Genomic DNA, 26,378 nt, shown 5'->3' on the forward strand with positions numbered 1-26,378 from the left:
ATCAGTTCCCTCACCCTCAAACCCAAAGGCAACAAAATACTTAATTTTTTTTCTGTTAACCTTTTCTTCCACAAAACGTATGCTCTTTCCCCCCAATTTCCTTTTACTGAATCAAAAGGTGTGAACACTTTACTCATGATGAAAGCCTTTTCCCAAAAGTTCTGGGCAGTCCTGGGTGTGAGCTGTTGGTGGTGCCGCCCCAGACTTGCCCGCCCGTGAGGACGAAGCCCAGCCCTGACGACGCCTGCCCAGCTCCCTTGGGACTGGCCCTCTGTCACCTTCCTCTGGGCTTCTAATACTTGGTCTTTTCCCAGGCAACTTTCACAAACTTAAATGCCCCCAGGGGCTGGGCTCTTTCTACAGGGGTGGATGCTAATGGCTCCAGCCAAGAAGTGCCTTGTGGACAGGTAAGCCCAGTGTCCCAGGTCTGGAGTTCTCAAAAGAAGCCAAAGATCTGTGTGACATCTCTTGATTTTTAAAAGCTGGCAGGGAATTCAAAGGTTTTGAAAACACTCTGCCAGTCAAATAAGATGAGCTGAAGGCTACCTCTCTGCTGCCCTCCTGCCTCCACACCAGGGTGTAACCACTGGCTGGGCCTTTCTTAGCCCCAGCTCGGCTTCCTTGGAGCACAGAGGTCACCTCCGTGTGGCCAAGACAGGGCCCCACCGTGAGCAGCCGCGTTACAAATCAGTGTAGCTTTGAAGGAATTCTGTAATCATATCATGAATAGCACAACCGCATTACACTGCCTTTTTGTTAAAAAAGTTAATTTGTTCAAGATATACATTTAAATATACTGCAATGTTTATACAGCCCTTTGGATACATTTCTTCCTTTTTTTTTTTTTTAATCTTTTCGGGAGCCTCAAAACCTAGCAGTGCCCAGCCCTCCTCTGACCCCGGAGGCCCTGGTGGCGTGGGGAGGAGGGTGGCCTGCGTGGCTCTGGTCCTCCAGGGCACCCAGGACTGGGCCCCGCAGCTGCTCTGTGACGGGGCCAGAGGACAGACGAGGAGGCTGGGCAGCGTCCTGCTGGCAGAGCGTTGGGGTCTTGCAGGGGACACTGGCGGAGGAAGGCAGAGGGTGAGCCAAGCCTGCTCAGAGTGAGCAGAAGAGAAGGGGGCTGGTGCTCTGTCTCACGGCAGCTTGGGCAGCTTCTTGGGACTGCGGGCAGGCTGGGCAGAGAACTCAATTTGGCAGCTTTGGTGAATTGGAGCAGCTGCCGTGATTCTGAGGAGTGACTCTCCAGGCCCAGGACCATGGGCCACATCCTCTCCCCCATCAGCCAAGGCAGAGAGCCGTGAGGGTGGCCTCCATGGTGGCCGCCCGCCTACTCAGAGGTCCAAGTAGGCTTCCCTGGCTGGTATCTGCAGCCCTGTGGCGGCTCGGCGGGGGCTGCGGTCACCTCTTCACTCACGCCCCACTCACCCCTTCACCCCGGGAGGGCCACTCTGGCTGGGTGCAGGCTGCAGTGAAGACTGTTCCGGGCAGAGCAGGGCCGGGAGGGGGCCCAGGGCAGGGAGTCAGGGTGGGGACAGGCAGGGGCAGAGCGGGTTCCGGTTCCGGAGGCCGGCCTCTCTCCGCAGTGGTGGGGCTATTGAAGCAGGAAGGGGCTTGAAGAGCTGGTCTGCTGGGCTTTATGTCATTTCAGTGTCTGTTTCAGAGGAACCCTGCAGCTGCAGGCGGGGGATGGGATGGAGGGCAGTCGCTCAGGGGCAGCTGCAGACGTCCAGAGATGAAGAAAAGAAGGAAGAGAAGGAGCTGAGAGGAAGGCTGGGGGACAGTGCAGAGGAACCAAGAGAACAGGGCGTCATTGGGGATCCTGAGGCCTTGGATCGGGTAGGGAACCCCTGAAGGGAGGCTGGTAGTTTTCTCTTGCAAGAGGGGACGATGAGATCTTTGGGCAAGCTCGGAGGATAGAGGGACACCAGGCAGATGTCTTTGGAGAACACTTGGTCCGTGGGATGCCCGGGCAGACATCTTCGGAGAACCCCATCTTGGGGGTTCAGGAGCTGTGAGCATGAGGATGGTCAAAGGCCACGTAGTGAGGGACCCCCCAGGGTGGGTTTGCAGGGCCTGACTGACACCCGTGGGCAGCAGCGCCCACTCATGCAATCCTTCACCACCCCACAGAGCTTGAATGCGCCTCTGTCTTATGCAGACTGTAATGAAAACTGCGTGGAATGAATCCCTGGCCCCCAGCAAATGGGGAGACTCGGAGTTCTCTGTCCACATATCCTGTTGTCTTGACGAGCCTGTCCATCACCTGAGCTGTACCTGAAGGCTCAGGGGCTGACTGTGGGGCCGGGCCCCCACCTTGCCGCCTGAGCTACAAGGGAGAAGCTCGGCCTCAGCAGGATGAGAAGGCGGCTTGGATGGGAGCCAGAGCCCATCAGAGACTAAGGCCCCGGGTAGAGCCAGAAGCCCCCAGTGGGAACTGCGAGGATAGGCAGAGAGGCGGCAGGGAGCAGAGCAGTGAGGTCCAGCTAGAGAGAGTCTGAGAAGGCAAGTGCTGCCTGGTGTGGATGCAGCAGGGGACCTGCCCAGCCAGGAGGGGTGCCGGGGACAGAGGCCGCGAGGAGGGTGCAGGAGGCAGCTTGGTGGAGAAGCAGCAGTGGGCTGGGCTGGGGCAGGTCCAAAGGCTCTTCAAGTTGAAAGGCGACTTATGGGTGATTTAAAGGAGAAAGTCTCTGCTTAGGTAGCCTCAGAGTCAATCCAACACTGTGTTTCCAAGTGAAGGCGCCAAAAAAAAAAAAAAAAAAAGGACAAAAACGCTTTCACTTGCACGGGGGCCAGTGGTGCGCAGCGAGAAGGGTTAGGAATGGATGAAAAGCTGAATCCAGGCAGGTGCCAGCTGCCCCCTGGCAGCGGTGCGGCGAACCAAGGTGCTGGAGACATCGGCTACCCACTCTTGGGAGATCCAGGGTGACTATAAAGCCAGGTGTTTATGCGACATCTATGGTTTTAAAAAACGTTGGCACCTATCTCCAAAAAAACGAACAAAAAAAAGTCATTCTGTGAGTCAAACAAAACGTGTGGGTCAGTTTTGCTCAGACCTAAAGGCCCGGCCTGAACTCCACGGAGACAGGAGGCAGATTAGTGGGCGCCGGGCGCTGGGGAGGGGGATGGGGAGTGACTGGCTGTGGGTACCAGGTGCCCATTTTGGGGGTGAGGAAAATGTTCCATAATGGATAGTGGCGATGGTTGCACAACGCTGTGCACGTACTTAATGCCCCAGAATTGTGCACTTTAAAGTGGTACAAATGGCAAGTTTTATGTTATGTGTATCTTACCAGGAAAAAGAAAAAAAGGAGGGGAAAGGGAAAAAAAAGGAAAAGAAGGCAGAAGCAAGGGGGAGAGAGGCAGCCCCCGGGGCGTCGCCGGGAAGGGACAGCTCCGCGAGGCGCGGGTGGCCGCCGAGTCCCGGGAGGGGCTGCGCGGAAGCCCCTCTGCCCTCGGCGGCGCTCACGGGGCGGTGTGGAGCCTGCAGTGGTCAGAGCTGCACGGCCCGCGGGAAGGCCCTGCCGCACTCGCCGCACGCGAAGGGCCACTCGGGGGCGCTGCGGGGCGCGGGCGGCGGCGCGGGCTGCCCGGGGCCCCGGCGGCGCCTCTTCCCGGGCGGCCGCAGCGGGAGGATGCTCCGGTGGCCGCGCTGGTGCTCCATGAAGGGCGTGACCCAGATGAAGGTCGCCCCGCACGCGGCGTAATCGAAGGGCCGCGCCCCGGCCGGGGAGGGGACTCCGGGGTGCACACCGCTCGCGCCGCCGCCCCCGAGGCCCTGCGGGGGGCTGCTGCTCGGGGCGCTCGGGGCGGCGGGGCTTGCGGCCGGGCGGCGCGGGGGACTCGGGGGCACGGGCCCCTCCAAAGCCGGCCCTTGGCCGCCGGGGCCCCGAAGCGCAGTGTCCCCGGGGGCGCCCCCTTCTGCCCGCTGGTTCCCCAAGGGCCGGGGAGCGTCCTGGGCCTGCCCGGGGAGGGGGGACGCGTTGCCCGGGGCTCTGTCCCGGGCCAGTCCGCAGGGAGGCTCGTCCCAGACACTAGGCTTCGGAGGCGAGTGGGCCGGGCCTGGGGAGGGGGAGAGAGAGGGGTCGTTAGTGGGGGGCCGCACCCTGGGCGTCTCCCGGGCCCCCCAGGGGGTGTGGAGAAGAGCAGGCAGCCAGCGACCTGTACTCAGCCCGGACTGCGCGCCCTCGAGCCTATCCTTCCTTAAGATAAAGGAGCAGTGGGGTTGGGGGCCAGTCCCCAGAGCCCTGGGCCCCCTCTTCCTCATCTGGGCTGGCCCCTGCGGGGACCCCTTGCTCCAGCATCCTCAGTCTGTCCGCCTTCGGCTTGGCCAGCCGGTTCACGCTGGGAGGCTGAGGCTCTGGTGGAGGAGCGGAAACGTCTGAGTGGCTGTTTGGGGGGCCCCTAGAGGGTCCCCGTATCTCAGCCCCCACAGTTAGTGTGCACGGTTTCTGGGCAGGGAGGTGTGAGGTTCACCACTGAAGCCCCCGAACGCCACCCATTACCAAAGTCTATGGCTGGGATGGGTCCCTGATCCTTAGCCAGGCCCCAGCTCCTCTCCCAGCCCTCAGGATCAGGCAGGACCCAGACACTCACCGAGTGAGCCGAGGGTGCAGGGCCCCTCGGCCCGCGCCCTGGTGTGGGGACTCAGCTGTAGCTGTGGCCACTAGCCCTGCTGGGGGAGCCCCAGCTCGGATGCCTGGAAAGACAAACACAGTCCTGCTCAGCAGCTGCCCCACACCACCCGGGCTGGGAGAGAGCTGTCTTCCCCATGCCACAGCACAGCAGAGGGATGGCGTTACCCGTCAAAAATTGTCAAAAATCCAGGAATAGCGAAATTAAAGCCACCAAGCCAATGCATAGTATTTAGGAAGAGTTTATTGTGTGTATAAGAACAGTTCAAGAACTAGGAGCTTTCACATCCAAAACTGATGTGAAGCTCAGAGGCCTGATGTTACAGGGTGGGGTATGCAGTGCAAGTGAGGAGGGGGTGGGACCTTTACGATGACGGTTATCACAATGCGGGTTTGGCATCAGGCGCGGGGGATTGGTTCAGTCATTATCTTATACTGTTTTTAGGAGGATGACTTAAATTTCTTTTTTTTTTTAGAAGTCTTCACTTTTTTAAAATTTTGTATTATTTATTTTTATTTTTGGTGAGGAAGATTAGCCCTGAGCTAACATCTGTTGCCAATCTTCCTCTTTTTGCTTGAGGAAGATTGTCCCTGAGCTAACATCTGTGCCAGTCTTCCTCTACTTTGTATGTGGGACGCAGCCACAGCATGGCTTGATGAGTGGCGTATAGGTCTGCACCTGGGATCCGAACCTGCAAAGTGGAGCTGGCGAACCTAACCACTATGCCACCGGGCTGGCCCTGACTTAAATTTCTTTTACGATTATCAGAGGCATTTACAAGAGGCGGCCCAAGTTAAGTTTCATTTGTTTTGCAGAATAAGCTAAATTAAGTTTCACTTATGTGACTTAATGGTTTTCTCCGCTCAGGGAATGTTCACGTCTGGTCTCCATTTTGTATTTAATTTAAACACCCCAAATGCACATTACCAGAAGGCTGTTACTAGGACCATCGACATAATTCGAGGGCCCCCCTGTGCACGATGGAGGTGCAGGGCCCCTTTGTGATGGTTAGTTATGTGTCAATGTGACCGAGCTAAGCGATCCCAGATCGCTGGTAAAACACGATTTCTGTGTCTGTGAGGGTGTCTTTGGAGAAGTTTAGCCTTTGAATTGGTAGACTGAGTCAAGAGGAGCATCCTCACCAATGTGGGTGGGCGTCACCCAATTTGTTGAGGGCCTACGTTGAACACAAAGGCAGAGGAAGGCAGATTCGCTCTCTCTGCTTGGGCTGGCACAGCTGTCTTCTCCTGCCCCTGGACACGGGTCCCCTCCTTGGTTCTTGGGCCCTGGAACGCAGACTGGGACTTACACTGTCGGCTCCTCTGGTCCTCAGACCTTCGATGGAACTAGCTCACTGCCTCTCCTGGGTCCGCAGCGTGCAAACGGCAGGTCGTGAGACTTCTTAGCCTCCATAATTGTATGAGCCAATTCCTTATAATAAATCTCTCTCTCTATCTACATAAATCCTATTGGTTCCATTTCTCTGGAGAAACCTGACTAATACACCCTCGTTTGAAAATCATTGACAATATCACGGCGGCGACAGCAGAGCATTAAACAGTGCACAGGGCTGTGGGTGAGGACTCAAGTCACTATCACCTACCAGGGCTCTGAACTGTCCCCGACAGCTGCGCAGTCCCTGAGAACAAGCCCCCTGGGAGGGTGACGTGCTGCAGTGGGGCTTGAGGTCCCACCTGTCACCTATAATGCTCCCGTCGAATGTCCCACCATGGGCATACAAATCCCACCCAAAGTGGGGTCACCACCTCCTTGGAGCTTGCTGCTGATGAGGAGGAATCTGAAACGGACAGGCCTGGCTTTGCGTCCAGGCTCCAGGCCCACTCGCTGTGTGACCCTGGGTGAGGAGCTTTCCCTCTCTGGGCCTTAAAGGGGACATCTGCGCAACATGCTCAGAGCGAGGCACCCAGCAAGGGCTTTGCAGAACCCCGCTATGGTCGCTGGATCATTTAGGGTGCGTGGCCAGAAGAAGAACACGGAAACACCACTCAATACAAATTGACAAGATTCGAGAGAGTGTGTTGGGACAAAACCAAAAAAAAGGAGAAGCAACCAGGAGGTCAGGCACACATTGGCAAGGCCCGTCTTGGGCTGGTCTCTCTTTCTGCTGCTCTTGCCCCACCATCCTGGGGGCTCGGGGGTCTAAGGCCCCAGGGGAGGCCCAGAGGGGTTTGCAGATGAAAGGCTCTCCGGATGAGACAGGACTGATGAGGGAGGGCCTGGGGCTGGGGTTGGGTGGGAGGAAATTAAGGTCCAAGAGTCTTCGCTTTCAGGTTGGGAATATGTGGATGGTGTGTTTGGCTGGATTATTGGTTTTCTGTTTCTTGCTAAATACTAGTTTTGATCGTACAGCAAACATCCGCTGAAACAGTCACCCGAGGAGCCGCCACCTGCAAGGAGGCAGGCGAGCCTCCCTTCGCTCTTCTTCCCGGTTCCCGACCTGAGACCCTCAGCGGCCTTGACGTGGCCAAGGACAAGGAGGGGCTGAGGGAGAGAGAAGCCCCGGGCTCTGTGTGTGTGTGTGTGTGTGTGGCACTTAGGGCGGGTTTAGTCCTGACTTGGAAGCACGGCGGCCATCCAGTGCCGTCTGAGGGTGCGGACACACTCACAGGCCAGTGGAAACCAGGCCCTCCCCGGGCTCTGTCTGCACCTCCAAATGCAAGAAACGTTCCCAGATCCCGCTCATCAGCCTCGGATCATTCCAGGGACAGTGAGTGGGACATGGGGACCCAGTTCTGTCGGTCTAACCAATCAAGAAAAAGAAAACAAGAATAATAGGGAAATGTGAATGCCAACCGGCTATCTACTGCTGTTGAGCGATTATTGTTAATGGTTTTATTGAGGCAATAGTGCTAGGTTATGTTTAAAAGAGCAAGAGACTTGGTGGTTGCCAGAGGCACAGGGGTTGTGGGGAGAAGGGATGAAGGGGGTCAAAAGGTACAAACTTCCAGCTGTAAAATAAATAAATCCTGGGGATGTAACGTACAGCATGGTGATTATAGTTAATAATACTCTATTGTATATTTGAAAGTTACTAAGAGAGTAGATCTTAAAAGTTCTCATCACAAAAAAAAATTTGTAACTATGTGTGGTGCCTGCTGTTAACCAGACTTAGTGTGGTGATCATCTTGCAATATATACAAGTATGAAATCGTTAATGTTGTACACCTGAAACTAATATAATGTTGTATGTCAATTATATCTCAATAAAAATTAAAAAATAAAAAATTTTTAAAGCAAAATATTACAGATACAGTTAAAAAAAAAAAAAAAAAGAATCTTTGAAGCCCAGGCCCTCCCTGCAGTGCATGGAGATGATATGTGACCACATCTGTGATTTCCGTGGGGAGAGTCCAGGATGGAACAGGGGTTCCCTCAACATGTTTGGCTACATGTCAGACACCTGTGGTCCACCCAGGGCCGACTTCTCCAACAGGCGCCAGAAACATAGTGTCCAGGGCCCTTGAAACTTTTTTTGGAGGAGGGGGTTTCTCGTGATAATGTTTTAATTTCTTTTAAAATCAGACGGAAAAAAAAAATGAACATAGTGACTATTCAAGCCTGCAATATATTCATATTTATACCAATGTGGTCATAAAATATAACTTTTAATATTATTTTGTGGAGGCTCATGAATATAATTTTTGACATTATTATTATTATTTTTGCTGAGGAAGATTCATCTTGAGCTAACTTCTGTGCCAGTCTTCTTCTATTTTGTATGTGGGCTGCCACCACAGCATGGCTGCTGATGAGTGGTGTAGGTCTGCACCCGGGAACCAAACCCGGGCCACCAAAGTGGAGTGCACTGAACTTAACTACTGGGCCATGGTGCCGGCCCTGATATTATTTTTATGGGGCAAAAGTACTGACGACCCGCAAAAGTCCAGCTACAACCCTGGGTCCATTACTCTGTTCTCTCTTCTTTGGTGTATGTAGTGTGTATTAGTTTCCTGTGGCTGCTATAAGAAATTATGACAAGCTTAGTGGCTGAAAATAACACAAATTTCTCTCTCACAGCTCTGGAGGCCAGAAGTCCAAAATCAGTTTCACTGGGCTCAAGTCCTAGTGTCGACTAGGGCTCCTTCCTTCTGGAGGCTCCAGGGAAGAGTGTTTCCTGGCATTTTCTCAGCCTCTAGAGGCGCCCACATTTGCCTTATTTTGGAATTTGTGGGCCAGGTGAGAGATCTGGAGTTCAGCCTTCCTGGGCATGTGAGAATAGCCTTGCACAGTGCTTGGATGGAATGTCCCTGAGCCTGTGACAGGAGTGGTGCCCATGATGCCCTGGGAATGCAGGAGTGTGGAGTTACGGCCCTGGGCTCACCTGGGATGGGTCTCTCTGGGACCTCGGGCTCTTCTCATCTTCCTCCTCGCCAATGCTCCCATCCTGGTGGTCAGTGAGAGATACCAGAACTGGGTGAGGGAAAGAGATGGTGAGAGAGGCCTGTGCGACCCAGAGCCCCCAACTCCCCAGATACCCTTCATAGGGAGGGCAACAGGTCTCAGGAGCATCTCTCAAGACCCCCAGTGAGGCTGAGGCAAGAGCAACGATGTGCCACTGCTTCCATCCTTCCAACAAGCTTCTAAATGCAGCCCCACCCCCCTGCTCCAGACTCTCCATGGCTTGTGCCCATGATGAGCCAGGCATGAGCCTGTGGTGGCCCCTGGGGCAGCTGAGGGCAGGTCTTCTCATCCAACTCTCCATGCCCACGCGTGCCCCTGAGGGACACACGAGGACCTTCACTGCAGCGCCAACTAACAAGGAAAGCCTGGACCCCAGCCCTCATCCCACAAGCAGGAAGCATTTAAAGGCATGCTGGAATATTCCTGAGGTGGAATGCTGTCAAGCAGCGAAGGTGATTGAAGCAGGATCTACCACAAAACACAACGTAGCAGGAGAAAAGCCAAGGCAAAATAAGAGCTACAGAAGGACACCGTTTATAGAAGATTTAGGACATGGGCGACAGAGCCGTATACTGTTATGGATCCAAAATGAGAAGGAAAAGTACAAACACACAAGTGCAAGGGAAAATTCAAGACCTTGCCCCCTCTGGAGCAGGGGGGAGAGAGGGGGCAACAGGAAGTGGAGATGTGCACTGGGGACCAACGAACTCCACGGTGCGTTATTTCTTCAAAAACAACCCAAAGCCAGGAGGTTGGGCTCTGAGATGGCTGCAGGGCAGGCACATGGGTATTCATTATAATACTTTCTCCATGGTTTTGTAGGCTCAAAATATGTCATATAAAAAGCAAACAGTTGCTTTGGAAGACAGTTTGGCAGTTACTCAAAAAGTTAAACATAGACTTACCATATGACCCAGCATTGCTACTCCTAGGTATAGACCCAAGGGAAATGAAAACATGTGTCCACACAAATACTGGTACATGAATGTTCATAGTGGCGTTATTCACAACAGCCCCAAAGTGGAAATAACCCAAATATCCATCAACTGATGACTGAATAAACAAACTGTGGTGATCTATCCACACAGCGGAATGTTATTCAGCCATAAAAAAGAATGAAGTACTGATACAGGTTACAACATGGATGAACCTTGAAAACCTTATGCCAAGTGAAAGAAACTATACACAAAAGGTCACGTGTTGTATGATTTTGTTTATATGAAATGTCCAGAATAGGCAAATCCATAAAGACAGAAAGTAGATGAATAGTTGCCAGGGGCTGGGGTGGGGAGAGGGAATGGGGAGTGATTGTTGATGGTGTGAGGTTTCCTTTTGGGGTGAAGAAAATGTTCTCGGATTAGAGAGTGGTGATGGTTGCACAACTCTCTGAATATACTAAAAACCACTGAATTGTACATTTTATATAGGTAGATTATGTGGTATGGGAATTATGTTTCTATAATGCTATTTTTTTGTTGATGTTTTAATAGTTTATAACATTGTTAAATTTTGGGTGGTACATTTTTGTTTGTCCATTGCCGTATATATGTCTCCCTTCAGCCCTTGTGCCCACCCCCTACCGGCATTGCCCCTGGTAACCACAATACAGTTTTCTCTGTCCATGTGTTGGTTTATATTCCACATATGAGTGAGATCATACAGTGTTTGTCTTTCTCTGTCTGGCTTATTTCACTTAACATAATACCCTCCAGGCCCATCCATGTTGTTGCAAATGGGACGATCTTGTCTTTTTTTATGGTTGAGTAGTATTCCATTGTATATATATATATACCATGTCTTCTTGATCCAATCATCATTTGAGGGACACTTAGGTTGCTTCCACTTCTTGGCTATAGTGAATAATGCCGCAATGAACATAGCGGTGCATAAGCCTCTTTGGATTGTTGATTTCAGGTTCGTTGGATAGATTCCCAGTAGTGGGATAGCTGGATCATAGGGTATTTCTATTTTTAATTCTTTAAGGAATCTCCATACAGTTTTCCATAGAGGCTGCACCAGTTTGCATTCCCACCAGCTGTGTATGAGGGTTCCTGTTTCTCCACATCCTCTCCAACATTTGTTGTTTTTTGTCTTGGTGATTATAGCCATTCTAACAGGTGTGAGGTGATATCTTAGTGTTGTTTTGATTTGCATTTACCTGATGACTAGTGATGTTGAACATCTTTTCATGTTCCTATTGGCCATCTGTATATCTTCTTTGGAGAAGTGTCTGTTCATTTCCTCTGCCCATTTTTTGATCAGGTTGTTTGTTTTTTTGTTGTTCAGTTCTGTGAGTTCTTTATATATTATGGAGATTAACCCCTTGTCAAATATATGTCTTGCAAATATTTTCTCCCAGCTGGTGGGTTGTCTGTTCATCTTGACTCTGGTTTCGTTTTTCTTGTAGAAGCTCTTTAATCTGATAAAGTCCCACTTGCTTATTTTTTCTTTAGTTTCCCTAGTCTGGGTAGGCATGTCATCCGAAAAGGTTCCTTTATGACCAATGTCAAATAGTGTGTTGCCTATATTTTCTTCTATGAGTTTTATAGTTTCAGGTCTCACTTTCAGGTCTTTGATCCATTTTGAGTTAATTTTTGTGAATGGTGATAGCAGATGGTCCACTTTCACTCTTTTGCATGGGGCTGTCCAGTTTTCCCAACACCTTTTATTGAAGAGACTTTCCTTTCTCCATTGTATGTTCTTAGCTCCTTTGTTGAAAATTAGCTGTCCGTATATGTGTGGTTTTATTTCTGGGCTTTCAATTCTTTTATTTATTTTATTTTTTTTAAAGATTTATTTATTTCTTTTCCCCCCAAAGCCCCAGTAGATAGTTGTATGTCATAGCTGCACATCCTTCTAGTTGCTGTATGTGGGACGCGGCCTCAGCATGGCCGGAGAAGCGGTGCGTCGGTGTGCTCCCAGGATCTGAACCCGGGCCGCCAGCAGCGGAGCGCGTGCACTTAACCGCTAAGCCACGGGGCCGGCCCAATTCTTTTATTTTCTTTTATTTTATTTTATTTTATTTTATTTTAATTTAATTTAATTTAATTTAATTTTATTTTATTTTAATTATTTTTCTCCCCCAAAGCCCCAGTATATAGTTGTATGTCATAGCTGCACACGCTTCTAGTTGCTGTATGTGGGACGCGGCCTCAGCATGGCCAGAGAAGCGGTGTGTCAGTGCGCGCCTGGGATCCGAACCCCGGGCCGCCAGTAGCAGAGCGCGGGCACTTAACTGCTAAGCCATGGGGCCAGCCCCTGGGCTTTCAATTCTGATCCATTGATCTGTGTGTCTGTTTTTGTACCAGTACCATGCTTTTTTTGATTACTATTGCTTTGTAGTATGTTTTGAAGTCAGGGATTTTGATGCCTCCAGCTTTGTTCTTTTTTCTTAGGATTGCTTTAGCTATTTGGGGTCTTTTGTTGCCCCATATGAATTTTAGTATTCTTTTTTCTATTTCTGTGAAGAATGTCATTGGGATTCTGATTGGGATTGCATTGAATCTGTAGATTGCTCTAGGTAATATAGACATTTTAACTATGTTTAATCTTCCAATCTATGTGCATGGGATGTCTTTCCATTTCTTTGTGTCATCATTAATTTCTTTCAATAATGTCTTGTAGTTTTCATTGTATAGGTCTTTCACCTCCTTGGTAAGATTTATTCCTAGATATTTTATTCTTTTTGATGCAGTTGTAAATGGTATTATCTTTTTGAGCTCTCTTTCTGCTGGTTCGTTATTAGCATACAGAAATGCAACTGATTTTTGTAAGTTGATTTTGTACCCTGCGACTTTGCTGTAGTTGTTGATTATTTCTAATCGTTTTCCAAGGGATTCTTTAGGGTTTTCTATATATAAAATCATGTCATCTTCAAATAGTGAGAGTTTCACATCTTCATTGCCTATTTGGATTCCTTTTATTCCTTTTTCTTGCCTAATTGCTCTGGCCAAAACCTCCAGCACTATGTTGAATAGGAGTGGTGAGAGTGGGCAGCCCTGCCTCATTCTTGTTCTCAGAGGAATGGCTTTCAGTCTTTCCCTGTTGAGTATGATGTTGGCTGTGGGTTTGTCATAAATAGCCTTTATTATGTTGAGGTACTTTCCTTCTATACCCATTTTGTTGAGAGTTTTTATCATAAATGGATGTTGTATCTTGTCAAATGCCTTCTCTGCGTCTATTGAGACGACCATGTAGTTTTTATTCTTTGTTTTGTTGATGTGGTGTATCACGTTGATTGATTTGCAGATGTTGAACCATCCCTGCGTCCCTGGTATAAATCCCACTTGATCATGGGGTATGATCTTTTTAATGTATTGCTGTATTCGGTTTGCCAATATTTTGTTGAGGATTTTTGCATCTATGTTTATCAGCAATATTGGTGTGTAATTTTCCTTCTTTGTATTGTCTTTGTCTGGCATTGGTATCAAGGTGATGTTGGCCTTGTAGAATGATTTAGGAAGTGTTCCATCTTCCTCTATTTTTTGGAATAGTTTGCGAAGGATGCGTATTAAATCTTCTTTGAATGTTTGGTAAAATTCACTGGAGAAGCCATCTGGTCCTGGACTTTTACTTTTTGGGAGGTTTTTGATTACTATTTCAATCACTTTACTTGTGATTGGTCTATTCAGATTCTCCATTTCTTCTTGGTTCAGTTTTGGGAGGTTGTATGAGTCTAAGAATTTATCCATTTCTTCTAGATTGTCCAATTTGTTGGCATATAATTTCTCTTAGTATTCTCTTATAACCCTTTGTATTTCCGTGGTATCCATTGTAATTTCTCCTCTTTCATTTCAATTTTATTTACTTGAGCCTTTTCTCTTTTTTTCTTAGTAAGTCTGGCTAAGGGTTTGTCAATTTTGTTTATCTTCTCAAAGAACCAACTCTTTGTTTCATTAATCCTTTCTACTATTTTTTTCGGTCTCAATTTCATTTATTTCTGCTCTGATTTTTATTATTTCTCTCCTTCTGCTGACTTTGGGCTTTGTTTGTTCTTCTTTTTCTAGTTCATTTAGGTGTAATTTAAGGTTGCTTATTTGGGCTTTTTCTTGTTTGTTAAGGTGGGCTTGTATTGCTATGAGTTTCCCTCTCAGGACCGCTTTTGCTGCATCCCATATGGTTTGGTATGGCATATTTTCATTTTTGTTTGTTTCCAGATAGTTTTTGATTTCTCCTTTAATTTCATCAATGATCCATTGGTTGTTCAGTAGCATGTTGTTTAATCTCCACATTTTTGTCGCTTTCCCAGTTTTTTTTTTCCATAGTTGATTTCCAGTTTCATAGCATTATGGTCTGAAAAGATGCTTGTTATGATTTCAATCTTCTTAAATTTATTGAGGCTTGCTTTGTTTCCGAACATATGGTCTATCCATGAGAATGTTCCATGCACGCTTGAGAAGAATGTGTAGTCCGCTGTTTTTGGATGGAGTGCTCTGTGTATGTCTACTAGGTCCATCTCGTCCAGTTTTTCATTTAAGTCCACTATTTCTTTATTGACATTTTGTCTGGATGATCTATCCATTGATGTAAGTGGGGTGTTAAGATCTCCTACTATTATTGTGTTGTTGTTAATGTCTCCTTTTAGGTTTGTTAATAGTTGCTTTATGTACATTGGTGCTCATATGTTGGGGGCATATATATTTATAAGTGATATGTCTTCTTGGTGGAGTGTCCTTTTTATCATTATATATTTCCCTTCTTTGTCTCTCTTAACCTGTTTTATCTTGAAGTCTACTTTGTCTGATATGGGTATGGCAACACCTGCTTTCTTTTGTTTGCCATTAGCTTGGACTCTTGTCTTCCCTCCTTTCACTCTGAGCCTGTGCTTGTCTTTAGAGCTGAGATGTGTTTCCTGGAGGCAGCATATTGTTGGGTCTTGCTTTTTAATCCATCCTGCCACTCTGTATCTTTTGATTGGAGAGTTCAATCCATTTACATTTAGGGTAATTATTGATATATGAGGGCTTATTTTGCTGTTTTGTCACTTATTTTCCAGTTCTTTTGCATTTCCTTTGTTTCTTGTCCCATTTGTTTTGGACTTCCAATTCAATTTGGTTTTCTGTCTTATGACTCTTCTAGTTTTCTCTTTGTTTATCATATGTGATTTTGTTTTGATTATTTGTTTAGTGGTTACCTTGAGGTTTGTATAAACAATCTTGTGTATGAGATAGTCCATTATCTGATGGCCTCCTATTTCCTTATACTAAGTCAGTTCAGTCACTTTCCTCTTCCCCTTCTAAGTCGTTCTTGTTATACCTTATTCTGTCTTGTGTTGTGGGTATGATGAGGTTATATTTATTTTTGGTGAATTCCTTCCTTTGATCTTTGATTTTGGTATTTAAGTGGTTGCTAACCTATTCTGGTAAAGATCTACTATTTTTCTGATTTTGTCTACCTGTTTTTCTCCTTGCTCCAAGCTTTGTATTCCCTTTCTTTTCTTTTTTTCAGGCCTGAGGGCCTTCTTGAGTATTTCTTGTAGTGGGGGTCTCGTGGCCATGAACTCCCTTAGCTTTTGTTTATCTGGGAAAGTTACTATTTCTCCATCATATTTGAAGGATATTTTTGCTGGCTAGAGTATTCTTAGCTGAAAGTTTTGTATTTCAGTATTTTGAATATATCATTCCAGTCTCTCCTAGCCTATAGAGTTTCTGTTGAGAAATCCGCTGAGAGCCTTGATGGGAGTTCCTTTGTACGTTATTTTTTGTTTTTGTCTAGCTGCTCTTAATATTGTTTCTTTGTCATTGACTTTGGCCAGCCTTACCACTACATGTCGTGGAGTGGGCCTTTGCCTGTTGACGTATTTAGGTGACCTATTGGCTTCACTTACTGGTATTTCTTGCTCTTTCCCAAGATTTGGGAAGTTCTCAGCTATTATTTCCTTGAATAGGCTCTCTGTTCCTCTTTCCCTCTCTTCTCACTCAGGAATACCTATGATTCTTATGTTACATTTCCTAATAGAGTCAGATATTTCTCGGAGACTTTCTTCATTTCTTTTTAGTCTTACTTCTCTCTCCTCTTCCATCTGGAGCATATCTGTATTCCTATCCTCTATAATGCTAATTCTTTCCTCCATTTTGTCACCTCTGTTCTTTAAAGATTCCAGATTCTCCTTTATCTCCTCCATTGTGTTCTTCATCTCCATCAGTACTGATTGGTTTTTCTTTATGATTTCAGTCTCTTTTGTGAAGAAACTCTTAATCTCATTGAATTGTTGGTCTGTGTTGTCTCGTATTTCATTGAGTTTTTTTATGATAGGTATTTTGAAATCTCTGTCGTTTAGCTTATGGATTTCTGTGTCTTCAGGGTTGGTTTCTGGATGCTTGTCATTTTCCTTCTGGTCTGGTGATTTCATGTACCTTTGCATTGTGGTTCCTGTATTGGCTTTGTTTTTCCTCATCCTGGAAATATCTGGTTGCAATTTCCACCCGCCACCACTGTGTGGGGGTTAAAGGCTGTGTAATCTGAGCCCCCTGCGCTCTGCCCCAGCTGTTTGCTGTGATCTGCCGGCCACTTGGTCTGGTCTGGTAGGCTGAGCTGCAGTGTCCAGCTTGCGGGGAGGGGAGGGACTCTCTCTTTTGGCCACTGGGTCCTTGGCATGGGGGCCTTCTTGCTCGCCCCTCGTTATCCACTCTCCTGGGGTGCTCAGATGTTGATGTACCCCTGTAGCAGTTCTGAATCCTCTGTGTGGGAGTTTCCCACTGGCTGAGAGAGTCCAAAGAGCTACGGTTTCCCTGCAGAGGGTCGCCCCTCCCCCCCCTCTGGGAGTTGCATGGACCCGGATCACCGATCTGATGGGGAGGGAGAAGAGTTCTCCTTACCTCTCCCCACTTTCTCTGGGGGCCCAGCACATTCCACTCTCAGATGTGCAGCAGTGTGGATCTTTCCGGTCTTGCTTTTCGCTGTCTAGGAGTCTGTTGTTCGTCTGTGACTGTTCCTTTTGTTGTATCTTATTGGGGAAAGAGTTTATGGGAAAGCTCACTCCACCATGATGCTGACGTCACTCCAAGAGTGTATAAAGCTATTATTTTTTAAAAAGAAAACACAAGAGTAACATCACCAAAAATGGCAGAGTAGGGAGCTCTCCAAATCCATCCGTCCACTAAAGCAACAACTAAGCTGCAAAACTTTCAGAGCTCACTTTTTCAGAACTTGAATCTAATAAAAAACTTACAACAATGAGGAGAGTGCTTAATAAAAAAACAAGCTGCTAAATTTCACAAGAAAGGGTTGTGGCATTTTAACTTACCTGCCTACTAACCCCCTTCTCCAGCTAGAAGGTGGCTGTGGGCACGGCAGTCCATGTTCCTGGTGTGACTTGCCGAAGTCACAGGAGGCAATACATATCTTGTTCTCAAAGAACTTTGGTTGTGTGTTTTGACATGTCTGGTGACTCCCTGAAGGGTTGGTTCAGGGGTTTACCTGTGTTATGTCCCCTCAGAACTCTCAGGACTGGAGTGGCCTCCCAAGCAGCATTTGTCAAAGCATTTAAAGGCATACACTAGCCACAACCACCTGAAGCAAGGGATAAGAGCTGGAGCAACAGCAGAGAGCCCTGAAAGCTTAGGAAGGAAGAGGCTGGGGAAGGAGGTACACGTGGTAATAAGGGGTTTACTGGGGAGTCTAGCAGCCATGCACATGCCCAGCACTAGTCACATCATAGGAAACATGAGAAGACCCTAAGCTTTCATCTCTGGTTGACCTTTAGGCTCCAAGTAAGCAGGAAGTGAAGGCTCAGGCAGAGTTGTAAATGGTGTGGCTAAGCACTGAAGGAGCACCTCAACTCAGAGCCAACCTACAAAAACCAAGAGAGTATTATTTATTTATTTATTTAGGCTCCAAGCATTTAAGGAAATCTCTGCCAAATCACTAGCTGACCACCAAATTAATGAAACAGAAACTTTAGTGACCACATACAACAAAGAACATCATCTTCACAAAAATAGTTTTAAAAAGTCACTAAAACAAACAATTACAACCTGCAACAGGCAGCATAAACAACCCTGAGGGGGGAAGAGAATCTGATCTCCGGAATTACCACATTATATTACCAAATATTCAAAATGTCCAGTTTCCAACAACAAATTAAAGAGGCATGCAAAGACACAGGAAAGTATGGCTCAATCACAGGAAAAAAGAAATGAACAGAAACTATCCCTGAGAAAGCCCAGATGTTGGTCTTACTAGGCACAGGCTTTAAATCAACTGCCTTAAATATACTCAAAAAGCTAAAGGAAGCCACGAACAAAAAGGAAATCAGGAGAATGATGTTCTCAACAAATAGAGGTATCAGGAAAGAGACAGATATTATTTAAAAGAACCAAATAGAAATTATGGAGCAGATAAGTCCAATAACTGAAATGAAAAATTCACTAGAGGGGTTCAACAGCAGATTTAAGCAGGCAGAGGAAAGGACTGGTAAACTTGAAGACAGGTCAATTAAAATTATACAGCCTGGGGAGCAGAAAGAACAAAGAAGGAAGAAAAGTGATCAGAGGCTAAGGGACCTGTGGGACACCATAAAACATACCAACAGATCCATAATGGAAAGCCCAGAAGGAGAGGGCAGAAAGAGGGGCTGAAAATATTTGAAAAGATAATTGCTGGCAACTTCCTAAAATAGATGAAATATGTGAATCTGCACATTCAAGAAGCTGAACAAACTTCAAATAGGATAAACTCAAAGAGATCCACACTGAGACACACTATAATCAAACTGTCATGTGGTTCAACACATGAAAATCAAGCTATGTAACGCACCACATTAATAGACCACAGGATCATGTCAGTTGATGCAGACAAAGCATTTGATGTAATCCAAAACCCTTTAATGATAAAAACACTCAGTAAACTAGGAATAATAGGGAACTTCTCAACATGATAAGGGTAATTGTTGAAAAAACTATAGTGAACATCGTAATTGTGAAGGACTGAAAGCTTACCCTCTAAAGAAACAAGGATGTTTGCTTTCACCATTTCCATTCAACATTGTACTGGAAGTCCTAGCCAGAGCAATAAGACAAGAAAAAGAAATAAAAGGCATCCAAATTGGAAAGGAAGAAGAAAAACTCTCTATTCACACATGACATGAGCTAATAAATGAATTCAGCAAAGTTGCAGGACCCAATATCAATACATAAAAATCCATCGTATTTCTATACAATAGCAATGAACAATCCAAAAAGGAAACTAAGAAAATTCCATTTATAATTCCATATTCCGTTTATTCCATTTAGGAATAAATTTATCCAGGGAGGTGTAAGATGTGTACACTGAAAACTACAAAACATTACTGAAAGGAATTAAAGAAAACCTAAATAAATGGAAAGACATTCTGTGTTGATGGATTGGAAGATTTAACGTTGTTAAGATAGCAACACTACCCAAGGTGATCTATAGATCTGATGCAATCCCTATCAAAACCCCAACAGCCTATTTTCTTCTCTTTTTGCAGAAATAGAAAAGCTGATCCTAAAATTCATATGGAATTTCCTGGGATCCAGAAGAGCCAAAACAATCTTGAAATAAAAGAACAAAGTTGGAGGACCTGTATTTTTTTATTTCAAAAGTTACTACAAAGCTATGGTGCTGGCATAAAGACAGATGTACAGAATGAAATGGACCTGAGAGTCCAGAGGTAAGCCCATCCATCTATGGACAACTGATTTTTCACAAGTGTGCCAAGACCATTCAATGGGGAAAAGAAGAGTCTCTCAACAATGGTGCTGGGACAACTGGTAATCTACACGCTAAAGAAGGAAGTTGGACCCTTACCTCGCACAATATACCGACAATGCCTGGTGCTCGCCAAATGCCCATCCCACACTGTCTCTTCCTGCTGTTCCTGGTCATCCACCTCCTCCCCCTCGGCTACTGGCTGTGCACTATCCACTGTGCACACACTGTGCACCACTGGTGTCTGGCACTGCCCGTGGCCCAAGAACCACCTGAAGGCGAATGCAAAGCTCTTGCTCTCACGCAGCTCACATAAACCAGGACAGACAACAGACACGCAGGGGAAAGATAAACCCTATAAACATCACAGAGGGGTGAGGGCCCTGGAGAACATGAGTGGGGTCCCGCATGGTGGTCTCTCCGAGGGGATGTCTGAGCCAGGCCTGGTGATGAGCCGGCTGGATCCTCTCCCTCCCTCTCTCTCTCTCTCCAGGCTCTCTTGCTCTTGCCTCGCTGTCTCTCCGTGACCGAGAGCATCACTGCCAATGACACAACACAACACTCCGAGGCACCCAGGTTCCTGGCTGAACCCGAGGGAGGGACACACCATGAACTGAGACCGGAGAGACCAGTCACCAGCCGTCAGGGACTTCCAGTGAAAATACTCCGTCTGTCTTCACCCTGCGCTTGCACCAGGTGGCTGGAGAGGGCGGCCCACAGGAAAGAGGAGAGTCAGGCTCCTGTCAGATTCTAGCTGGGCGTCGGGCACCCTGTCCACAGCCCCCTTTCCTCAGTGCCCATCTCAACCTGCCCCTTCCCACTCGACACTCTCCAGGAGCCTCCCCTCCCAAGGGATGAAACCCAGCCTTGAGGCGGCAGCATGCATCTGCCACCTGCCTGTATCCCTGCCTTCCAGGTGTTCACATGGCAGGTGGAGAAGCCACATCAGGCCCAGTCGTTTGCCGCCCTGACTACCTCACTGTCCGCAGGACCGCAACGGTGCCCTGGGCAAAATGCAAACGCAGGCCCCTTGCTGGAAAAGGACGGAGAACTTTGGAGAACTTCGCAACAGCTAAGCATTGAAGCCAGACCGGGCTCTCCTGAGCTCGAGGCCCTGCGGGCTGCACGGGTCCCCCAAGTACCAGAAGCAAACGCTCATTGGCCCCTTTGCCCCAGGAACAGTGAGATCCCAGGGCCGCTTTATCTGCCCCGCGTGTCTTCATGATGCCACAGGAACCCGGGGATGCGACGCCATTCAGCGCCCTCTGATGCGGACTACGCTCGCGCCTCTGCAAGCAGGACATCAGAGCTGTCCCGAGTGCGTCCGCCGGCTTCCCCGGGCAGCAGCGTGGAGACGGAACCCTGTTTTCTGTGAACTGCAAGGCTTTTCTGAGCGAGAGCGTGGAGATGCCCCGATCCCAGCACCCGAGCCAAGCAGGGTCCTGAGGAACCTCCTCCAGACGGTGCGGTGGGGCCTGAGCGGACAGCGGGCGGTCTGGGACCAATGACCACATGCACGATGGAGAAAGAGTTTCACTTCAGACCCCACGGATTTATTGCTAACAGGCAGTGGTGGTTGCCACCTGCTCACAAAATGGCCATCTCTCCCCGGGCCTTTGTCTCTGCGGTGCCGTCTACCCGGCGTCCCCACCCACCCACGCACTCACTGACACTCCTCCCCAAGCAGTGCGGGAAACAGGGGGTTCCCCCATTCCGCGCTGCCTCGGCTGCTTTCCGGCCCATGCCTGCTTATTTTGGCCTCCCAGCATCCAATTCCTGCATTTTCGTTGACATTGCTAGGAAAGAGAGAGCCCACGGGACCAGGCCCTGGGAGGATGGAAGCTCGACACGGGGCCACAGGGGCAAGACAGCATGGGACAGAGTCCCCGCAGGGGAAAAGGGACCTGAAGGGGAGAGGTGGGGTCAGGGTCACCTGCAGGCCCTGCAGCTACTGGAGTCCCCTCTGGCTGCTGAGCTTCCAAAAACACCCTGTGACAACTGCGGACCTGGGCGTCCATCTTCGCAACCAGCCGCTGGGTTTCTGGGATGGGGTCTGCGCCCCACGGACGGGCGCAGGGGAGGGAGCAAGGATCTGCAGGATTCCAGGACAGGGCCTGAGGCAGCATCGTCCACAGCGCTGTGCGTGGGCTGAGGGACGCAATGTTCTTCTAAGGGAGAGCAGACAGACGCAAAGCCACAGGCCAGATGGACACATGCTAAAATGGAGGGATCTTCAAGTACCAACTGAGAGAAGCGAGGCAGAGGCTGCAGCACAATGACATTTATGTAAAAGAAAATTAAAAACAGGTGCGTGGAACGACAATGCGCGTTGTGTAGACACAGAGAGAAGGTTTGCTCGATGGCCTGGGGCGCTGCTGGTCGGGAGGGGGATGGGGACAGGAGCCGGTAGAGGTGGGTGGGAGCAGTGCTGGGTGGATGCAACAGTCTGAGTCCCAAAAAGAAAAAGAAGCGTGATCCTTGGGTGCCAGGCCATGGAGAGGTCTGCCAGAACCCAAATCCGGCACCTTCTCCCCCCACATCCACTCCGTCTCGGGGTGCAGCCCGTCCCCTCACCTTCCTGCTGCGACATCTGTGTGAGATCCTCCACCAGGCTAGCAGCCTCCCCGCCGGTGCGGGGCGCCTGTGACTGCACCCAGGTCCTCATCCTGCTGGGCAGCGTGCCCAGGAACTGCCCCAGTACCAGCAGCTCCAGCATCTCCTCCTTGGAGCGCACCTCGGGCTGCAGTCACTGGCAGCACAGCATCCAGAGCCGGCCCAGCGCGCGGGGCAGCCCGCCCGCCACGTGGTACTGGAACTGCCGGAAGCCCAGGCGCTAGGCCTTGGCGTCCCCAGGGCTGGCCAGCTGGGAGGCCCTGTCCTGCTCACTCGGGGCTGGGGTCTGGGGGAGGCTAAGGCTTTGGCCAGTGGGAGCATCTCTCCGGCCTCAGGGGGTGAGCCAGCTGGACCCCAGGACAGTCCCAGCAGCTTTGGACAGACCCAGATGGCAGCAGGCGGATGCAGTCAGCAGTCAGGGGCCTACAGAGAGGGGCAGGCACAAAGTGGCCACATTAGATGGTGGCCCTCCCTGCTCAGGAGCCCACTTGACTCCTCACCAACTTCTCCTGACCTCCAGTGCCCCAAGGAACTGACCCGAGCCCTCCCCATCTCATTCCAACCTAACCCCCTTCCATACAACCCTCTCCGGCTACAGGGTGTTGAAGATGAGGCACTGGTCACCCCAGAGCCTCCGTGTCTGCTGTTCCCACCCAAACTCACCCCTGATGTTCATCCCGGCTCAGATGTCACTACAGCAGGGAGGGCTTCCTGGACACTCTGGTTCAGGTTGTCCTCTGTCCCCTCATCCTCACTATGCTGTCCTCACAACCCCCATTCCTTCCTAAACCATATCGTTTCCTTCTTTAGTTGAGCGTCTACCTCCCCCTCTTTCATTCAGTCATTCACACGGTTTGCTGAGGAGCTGGGAAGCAGGAATTCCTGCCCTGAGGGAGTGGCCAGCGCTGTCCAACGGAACTTCCGGTGAGGATGGAAGTATCCTCCGTCTGTGCTGTCCAGCACGGTAGCCCCTAGCCACATGTGGCTCCTGAGCACTTGAAATAAGGAAGTGGATTTTACATTTAAATTTCCTTTAAATGGAAACAGCTAGATATGCTGTGTAATAGTGCAGGAGTGGCCTCCTGCTGTCTTCCTTGCCTTTTCTGCCAAGTGGCGGGGTGGGGGACACGCTGACGCTGACGTGGGAAGGGCAATGAAAAAATAGCCTTGTGCATTTTCCAACCTTCTTATAGTGAATATGTAAAACCAAAGAAAATGTTGAAAGTTGTAAAAACAAAAATGTGCAGGGATTTTTTTTTAAAAAAACAATTGTACTCTACTGATCTGCTGGTGAAAGTACAAACTGGCGCGACCTTTCTGGAAAGCACTGTGGCGCCTTGTATATCAAGAATGTTCCAGAAGTTCGCATACTGTGGAATTTGTCTGAAATTTGGACAAAGATTTAGACACTAAGATTCACAACAAAAGTGCGCAACAGTCGAGCTTGGCAGGATCAGGTACCCTCCCATCACATGGCAGAGTTTTAACAATTGTGCAAAACACATGGCAACACTGGCAACATCATAAGGTGCTCAAGGGAAGCACAGACACGACGTATAGATGGTATGAGGTGCAGGGGAGAGTGGGATGCAAAATGATAGATGAGGGGCCTGAAAAGGACCCCCGGGAAAGAGGCCCAAAGGTGGCCAGCTGGGTGCTTTCTGTTCTTCATGCTTCTCTGAGTCTCCCCCAAATGGTATTGTGATCATGTGTGACCTTCATTGTGGGGGGAAAAGAAAAAAGAACAAAAATATTTAGGAAGGACTTTTAATGACATGGGAAAATGCTTATGATACGACAAGTGAAACGTGGACGGGTTATTCCAAGTGATTGTTCCTTCTTGACCCTCTGGTGCATATTTCATGTTCACGTGTTAACAATCAGGGAGAAAGCAGGTGTCCAGGGGCAGGAGGGGTGACTCACGAGGGCTGTGCCCCGCCGGCAGCCCTCGAGCCCCCTTCTGGACCAGCACCCTGACTGGCGGTTTACAAGCTCACTCATCCCTGCTGAGACCACAGGCAAAAATACTCACGCTGTAGTAACACTTTCATACACATATTTTTGAGAGGGGAAAAAGAGCCCATTTGCAGCTCCACGGGTTCAAGCAGTCCCTCTGCTCTGGGGTCTAGGATCTACCCTTCCCTCTCCCGCGCTCAGCAAAGCAGGCCCCAGGCAGAGTCCAGGGTGGAGGACTGCAGCCCCTCCACACCCTCCAGGTCCTGGGATGGAGTCTATGTGAGGAGATGCTGAGTTTATGCGGGAACTAGGTCAAGTGGGCTCCTAGCTGAAAGCCTAGGGGTGAGGGTCTGCGGTCCATGTGGGGCCTGATGTCCTCAGGTGGGGGTGTTGGGCCCATGTAGGGGTCCCAGGCTGATGAGGGGGTCCTGGGCTGATGTGGAGAGCTTGAGGTTTACGTAGACGGAAGGATCTGGGGTCCACATGGGGGCTGCTGTGGTGGTCCTGGGGTCCTGGAGATGCACTTTGGGGGGAACCTGGGATTGATGTTGGGGGGGTCTCTGAGTGTCACTTGTGGGGCTCAAAGCCACGCGGAAGAGCCAGGTTCACCTGGGGTGGCCCCAGGATCTGCAGCCGAGGCCCCACGTCGCAAGGGGTGGGGGGCAGGAGGCTCTGGCGCTGGCCCTGGACACCGAGCAGACGGTAGAGAGATTCTTGAATGAATACTTGGGTGTGTCCGAGACGGGGGCCGCCCGGGGCCGGGAGCTCAATAACTGAGTGCCAATGGATGAGAAGAGGGGTGAGAAGACCGGGAATGAGGAGAGGGGGCCCCTGAAGAGGTGGGTGGGTCCTGGGCTGCGGGGGAGGGAGGACCTGGCCGGGCCGAGTGGGAGTGGAGTGGACAGAGGAGGCTGGGGGGCTTTCTGTCCCAAACTGAGGGGGACGCCGCCCGGGCTGGGGCTTGGCGGGAAGGGGCGCCCGGTCCCCTCCGACGTCGACCCCTGCCCCCCAGGACCCCACGTGGCTCCCGGGCGCCCCGTCTCCCTCTCCCCCGGGGACCCCTCGACGGCTCCCCGACCCCCCTCGGCCCGCCGCCGGCCTCGGCTGCGACTCTCGCTGGTGCCCGTCTTCCTCCGACGCGGGCCAGCTCCCGCCGACTCCGGCGCCCTCGGCCCGCCCGCGGCGCCTCCCCGGGGCCGACCAACCGGCGGCGCGCTGACGGACGAGGGACAGGCGGCGGGATGGCCGGACGCGCCGCGGCGGACTCACCGCGCGCAAGCGCCGCTCCGGCCAGGAGCGCTCCGCCATGGCGGCGCCTCGGCTGAGATCAAGCCCAGCCGCTGCCGCGCGGACTACAACTCCCAGAACCCCTTTGGCCTGGAGGGGCGCGCAGACCCACCCCGCTGCGACACGAGCCGCAGGACTCTCTTACGGGGGCGGGGTCGTGACGCACAGGGCCACGGGGGCCAATCGGAAGCCACCCGGGATGAGTTCCCCCGCCCCCACCGTTCCCTGGAGTCATCCTGGATCAGGATTCGGTCGCCGTGGCAACGGTGAACGCCGCCTGGGGAGCGAGGCGGGGATGGAGCCGAGGCGGGGCAGCGTCTGCAGGGCGCACCGAGCGACGCGGTTGGACGCTCTCTTTGCAAGGTGGCTGCCAGACGGAATGCAAGAATTCCACTTAAACAACGAACGTTTTTCTTTTTACTATAAGTGTCTAATATTTAGTATGTTAAAAATTTTTTTAATATGACTGTTTAGTATAGTACATCCCCGAATTAGGATTGCCAGATTTAGCAAATAAAAAACACAAGAGGCGCAGTTAGACTTGAATTTCAGATGACAATGAATGTTTTTTAGTATTAGTTTATATATGTTATAATAGTATATTTGGGATGTACTTATACTAAAAAATTATTCATTGTTTATCTGAAATTCAGATTGGCAGTAAGATAATGATTCAAGGAGGCTCCACAGCTCTGGGACTGAGCTCCAGATGGCTGCAGCTGCCAAGTGCTGAGATGGGGAAGCAGGAGGGTAGGGGTGGGGCTGGGGGGCTACCAAAGAAGATGGGGACCCCACTT

General features: G+C 49.7%; 1 pseudogene; it reads right to left on the bottom strand.

Moving 5' to 3' along the window:
* Positions 1 to 3,490: 3,490 nt before the first annotated feature.
* ZSCAN1 (zinc finger and SCAN domain containing 1) lies at positions 3,491 to 22,743 on the bottom strand (annotated as a pseudogene).
* Between the last annotated feature and the right edge of the window lie 3,635 nt (positions 22,744 to 26,378).

The sequence above is a fragment of the Ceratotherium simum genome, chromosome 33, assembly GCF_057802395.1.
Source record: "Ceratotherium simum simum isolate JZ-2026a chromosome 33, ASM5780239v1, whole genome shotgun sequence".
Classification (NCBI taxonomy): Eukaryota; Metazoa; Chordata; class Mammalia; order Perissodactyla; family Rhinocerotidae; genus Ceratotherium; species Ceratotherium simum.